General features: G+C 51.1%; 1 pseudogene; it reads right to left on the bottom strand.

Moving 5' to 3' along the window:
* Window positions 1–3,095: 3,095 nt before the first annotated feature.
* On the bottom strand, window positions 3,096–5,891 carry LOC138431298 (testis-specific Y-encoded protein 1-like; annotated as a pseudogene).
* Window positions 5,892–6,291: the final 400 nt, after the last annotated feature.

Below are 6,291 nucleotides of genomic sequence, written 5' to 3'. Positions count from 1 at the left end.
AACCTGTTGTTGTCCAGATGCTAGGGGAGAAGGGAAAAACCCCAGTGTTGGCTACAGTTGATCTCCACGGTTCAGGGACACCAGAGCCTTAGGGTACAGAGCTCGCTCTGTGTCTCTTCATCTCTGCTTCTGGCATAGCACTGTTTTGGGCAATCCTTCTATGTGTGTACCAAGGGCTGGTGTCTGTTTGTCACCATCTCTCTAAGTGGTGCTGTTGCTGTCTGCCACTCTCTGGACACCAGTGCTCATACATGAAATTTATCTAAGAAGTTTATATGAGAAGGCAAGCCCTTCTCCTCCTTAGTGAGTTCAGGAGTTCAGACTTTGTTCAGACTTTGTTATTCCACACATTCAGAGAGTGCTTTTTCAAACTTTAAAGTCAACAGTGGGTGGTCACTGCTGAACTGCAGAAGGTGCAGTGTGACCCTCCCTCCCTCGCTGGACAGATGTGAATGCTGCAAAGCCTCAGGTGGCTTGGCCACACTTCGCACAGATGGAGAAACGGGGCATGCCCCAGGGCCTGAAGGAACTTCCTGAACATTATTTGAATACCTGCCTGGGAGATTGTAAGGACAGCTCCCTATTAAGTTCCATAACCCACTGGCGCCAGAAACATGCATGGCTGCCAGTTTACTCTATTGAGGCCCTTTCAAAGTCATTCTGTTCTCCATGTGAGAACATATTCAAGCCTGCCCAGTCACCCAAGCCTGTGGGGCTGGGAGCAGCAAGAGGATCAAGCTAAACGATCCGTCCTATAGTCCTGATACCCAATATATGCGTTCTGCAAAGAGTACAAAGAGTGATGATTCAAAGTGGAAGACTGCACATAGCAGGTGCTTATGCCGTAGTTCTGGTCCATCAATGAAACCACACAAAAAAGGCAAGGGTTGCTCATACTCATAGTAAGGTCAGGGAAAGTATGCCTGGCACTTGGGAAGGATGGAAAGGCCCTTGTATCCGGGTGTTCAAGGGGCTGTGGGATCACCTACCATGGCTTCTGTGTCTGGGATTGCAGCCTGTTCTGTGTCTCAGATCTTCTGCACTCTCACTGGTCACCCCCAGGCACTTTCTTCCGGCCTCTCCTTTCTGCCAGTCATCCTTGCTGTACCACTGTGATTCCAGTCAGAACTTGCTCATTCAGTGAGATAACAGGGATCAGTAAGTACCCTGGCTTCAGTGCTTCTGCTAGCTAGAGTCGACGTACCTTTCCCTATGGCTTTCATGTTTTTGCTATTTAACTTCCATCACCTGGTTAGATCAGTTATGACAGCTCATACTCATAAGTGTACTGGCAGGCACATCTGCATGCACATGCGTGAACACACTAACGTCCCTGAGAGGAAACTTGCATATATGCAGAAGCACAAGCTTTCTTCTCCAGGAACATGACTTTTGGTAAGCACCTGACTTTCTTTGTCCTAGCTGTTTTCTTTCACTTGCTCATCAATCATGTCAGGTTGCACTTCTAACTCTGTGACAGCTCCAAGAGTGCTTGAACCACCCATGCCTCACTGATTTACTAAATGCCAAGACTCACTTTCAGTTGCTCTCATTAGGGCCAGGTAGGTCTTCATACAATCAGCTATACCTGCTTGCCCACAAAGCTGAAGTGCCAATGAAACCTGTCCTTGGTTGGCCCCAAAGACATCTAAGACAGTCACTTGGAAGGCAGGGTCCATCTGAGTGTCACCTGGGGCAGATCCGCTATGACAAATCAGAGAATCAGCTCCAGCAAAACTGCCAGAATCCTCCCTCAGTTGTAGCCATGTACCTTTGCCAGTCTAGTCCCCACAGCCAGGGGCATGATCCCAGAGAAAAGAAGGAATTCACGTCAGGACTTTCAGCACGAGCCATAGGTTGGTTAACTTTGGCAGGACTGCTGTTGCCTAGACCCTAACCCTGAAAACCAGCTGGCTTCAAATTGACCCCAGGGGCTTCCCTGTCTCCCATTCTCCAGAGGTCCCTTGGGACATGTAATAAGCCCACCATTCTTGCTTCCTCCCTGTTCAGTCCCTCACAGGCACATCCTGGCAGAGCGCCACATACGGACACCCACCCCTGTGCTTTCTTTGCCTAACTGCACTGCTAGGGGGGCTGGAAGTGCCTGGAGGCATGCCGCATTCACACCCTGTCTCTCCAAGGATGCCTGTGGTTTTTCACGGACAGCCTACCTTAGCTCATCTTGTGTTTTGCGTCACATAATGTGAGTGTGTTCCACCCTCACAGAAAAAGTGTGCTGGCTGATGGGTTGATCCTGGGCAGCACAGGCCCAGGACCTTCCTGGTGTTCCTCACGTGTGTGTGGAACAAGACACCAGTACAGCAGACAATCTGTGCCTCATTCTCCTTTGAGTTTCTGCCCTTCTCTGCAGGACCTTAGCCTCCTCACCATCCCAGTCCTGCCGTAGCCAAGTCCACATTTCCACAGAACAGCCCATGTGCCCACAGACAGAGGGCTGCACAGAGAGTGCTTTCAAAGATGTACCGCATCTGATGTGTCCTGGGTGAATCCTCAGACCATGCATCCCCTCTTCCCAGTCCAAACACACACAATAACAAGGCAGAAATGGTGAGTGTGTTTTTATATTTGGTCTAATTGCAGATCTCTGGAGCCACGGTCTGGAGTTACCACTGGCTGTCCTTTCCGCATTCACATCCTGGACAGGGTCACTGCAGACATATGGCAAACAACCACCCTTACAATGGGGACACCTCCTGCCTCCTCTTATGGTTGCACAGCACCTCCTCTCCTGTCACCTTCATCTCTGCTTCTGCCCTAGGCCTCACACACACACACACACACACACACACACATACAAACATGTTTGAAACAAGCACATGTGTGTATACACTCACATGCTCAGCATGGTGACACAAACCCCAACAGGAAACACAGGTGTTTCAGGAGCCTGTGTTCCCTGTTAGTGTTTATGTACCCATGCTAAGCATGTGTGTTTATACACACATGCACTTGTTTCAAACATGTTTGTATATGTGTGTGTGTGTGTGTTTGTGTCAGGCCTATGGCAGACGTAGATATGAAGGTGACAGGAAGGTGCTCAGCAACTATAAGGGGAAGCACGAGGCATCTCCAGTCTAAGGGTGGTTGGTCGCTGCAATGTCGGAGATGGAGTCAGTAGGCACCATGTCCTGTCCTTGTGGCTTCCTGTCCACCTCCTCTCTGAGCTCTTCCATATTTTCCCAAGGTAGCCTGAAGCCGCTTCCAATGCAGCATGTGTGGTGGTGCTGGGCCACTGAGTGGCGGATGTGGAAATCCACAGAAGATCCCAAAGTCAGCACACAGGTGCACTGGGATGCCGGAGAGGACGCCCTTGCAATGATAGGCCTTCCCAGAGTAATGGGTGGGTGTGAAGGGCCCAGGCAATCTCAAACTCAGTGAGCAACAAGAGGCCGGGGGATGGCAGGACCCATGGAAGGATGATTCTGACCAAGAAACTTAATTCACCCTGCCTCTAGTAGTATCACCTAGGAATCTCAGTCTGCAACCACAACTGATTTGAGGGGACTTGCATCATCATGGACACACTGAATCCACAATCTCCCAGATTCAGCATGTTACAAGCATGGCCCAAATTCAGGTTCCTCAGCCAGCTTGCATGAGACTGAGCATCCCCACCTGGGAAAGGACAGTGTCCCGGCTAGTACACAGCTGTCCCTTAATGGCCCACATCCAGACCCTTTCACCGCATGTGTTTCTGTCATGGAAGAATCTTCCCTCCTGGGGTAGTCCTTCAGGGGATCATCCCACTCGTCTTCACTGATGATGTGCTGGCAACATCTTGCTGCTGAGAAATTTCAGCCCTGGGCTGAACAGGACCCAAACTCTCACATGAGCAGCCAAGAACTCCAACAATAATCATCAACTGTATGCAGGACTAAAGCAATACCAGCTCAGCAATCCTGTTTGATTCTGGGCAGTTGTGGCCTGACGATCAGTTGAGAAAGGTAAGGAGGTGTCCAGCCTGCAGTGGTGTTCCCTGTTCAAAGTCCCAGAACGAAGGGACTGGAGTGGAATGATGTCCCCTATACCCTGTAGAAAGACAGGGGAGAAGGGTGTGGATCCCGCAGGTGGATCATCCACACCCCTCCGCACCCACAGTCATCACCCTTGGACTCACGTTTTACCAGTGATGTCAAGGTAATACTCCTTAATGATCACTGTGTTCAAGAATTTGGGATGGTCCCGAAAGGACAAGATCAGCTTGCTGCATGATCGTGGATGACTCGCATATGTACCTGCTAGAATAGGGAGGAGGGAAAACGTACAAGCTTCTAGGGTCCTCAGCTTGCCTTCCAGGCAGACATTAACAGCTTCCACAAAGCCTCTCCAAACTCTCACAGTGTAGGAACATGGATAACATGATCCTCACACACCCCGCCAAATCCCATACCCACCTGTCCTCAGCCTCCCTCAGTGACATTCAAGTCGATCATGTAGCTGAGAAAGTCTTTATCTTGGTCGCTGATCATGACGGAAACTTGAGGGTGGTTCATAATCTGCTTGAGGTCAAGGTGCCATTTATGCCACATGCTGGGCCAAGAAGAGCCGGGAGCATCCGTCCTAGTCTGGGATGGAAGGACACGGGAACAGGCATCTTCAAGAATGCTGGGCACTTCCGCATACCCAGCCACTATTAATGAGCTCAGGCCCTGCCATAGCATCAGACAAGCTCATGGCTCTGTGTTCCTGATGGTGTACTGCATCTGAGGTGGTCCCAAGCAGGGGCTGTTTCTGATAGCTATTATTTCCCAGACCTGAGTATGCTGGGTATTGGCATGTCACTGCTTACATGGTAGGACTTACAGTCATTGTGACAATCCGTGTCTGAAAGCAAAGGGGTTGGTGTTGGCTAGTGTATGTGTACATATGTTGTGTGGGTTTGTGTATGTGTGTGTGTGTGTGTTGTGTGTGTGTGTGACTCCCATATCTCTGTTATTTTCAGGATCATTGACTGTTACAACAATTACTGTCAGCTAAGGCTGCTCTGGTGTACTGTCTCTGGTCATTTCTGACTTAGAGACTATCACTCCTCAGATGCAGGCCTGAAGTAGACACACAAAGTCATGGCTGACACTTACAGCTGAGGCCCGGCCATGACTCTACTCAGCTGTGCCTTTGGAGCCTGTCAATTGCCCAGTACCACACTTCCTTCAGGGTCCACCATCCTGCGCCTTCACCTCCACCCCTCCTCCTGCTCCTGCCTCTGCACCTCCCCCTCCTCCTGAGCAGTGGACCCCAAGGAGCAGCAGAAAGGATACCATTTTGGCCCAGAAGCCAGTGATGCCCTGGATGATGGCACTCTTCTGAGCCAAGTCATGCTTCCTCCTCTGATGGCTCTTGCACATGAACCAAACATAGGCCCTGAGGTATTTCTCATGCTCAGAGCTCAGTACCACTTGTGGGGTACCCAGCGCCTGCAGCACATCTAGTGCCAGAAGCTCACTCTGGCCTCCAGGCCTTTCCTGTCTCTGCTCCTCCACTGTCTTCTCCTCCAGCTCCTGGGAAGATCCCTGTTGCTGCTTCTCATCCGCCACAACCTCCACATCCTCAATGATGTCCTCTGCAAGCAGGTGGAATACCCATCCGGTCCCTGCCACGACTCCATCCACCTGGGTCTTGCCATCCTCTCCTGCCTCCACCTTGAAGAGGGTGGCATCTTTGCCTAGTGTGACAACTGGTGGCTGCAACGTCCCAGCCATGCACAGGATCTCCAGGACAGGCCACAGGGCCCCATCCCCCTGAGCACCCAGACTCACAACTAAGAGGGTCTGGGGTCCCAAGACGCTCCCACGTTCCTCTGACTGCCTCTCAAGTTCCTCTTGGCTCTGGCCATGACCACAGGCTGGTTCATATGTGAAGGGATAGGACATAATAGCACCACAGCAAGTGGTAAGCAATGGCGGCCCAGGGTGCAGTAATCCTGTGGGGCCCACTAGCGTTTTTGATGTGAGGAATGTGAGGCATGGTTGGGAGACTATGGCTGGTGTGTGTGTGGGGTGGCTTGAGACTATAGAAAGGGGTGAACAGGCCCTGAGACATCAGCCAAACAGGTGGGGCCCTTGGTTGTGAGCCACACACAGGCAGCTGAACCAAATCTATACCAATGGCTGAGAAGGTAGTGGGTGGCATGCTATGGACATGCCCCTAGAATGGAGGGCATCTAGGAGGAAGTTTCCTGGGCTCCAGCTCCACCACGTGGATAGATTCTGCTCCAGGGAGCTAGTGAGTTTTTCATCTGCCACTACCTCAGGCACTGACATTGATATGGAT

This window comes from Ovis canadensis, chromosome Y (genome assembly GCF_042477335.2).
Source record: "Ovis canadensis isolate MfBH-ARS-UI-01 breed Bighorn chromosome Y, ARS-UI_OviCan_v2, whole genome shotgun sequence".
In the NCBI taxonomy this organism is placed as follows: Eukaryota; Metazoa; Chordata; class Mammalia; order Artiodactyla; family Bovidae; genus Ovis; species Ovis canadensis.
Note: the sequence above shows the minus strand (reverse complement) of the source record. Positions and strands in the feature narration are given on the sequence as shown.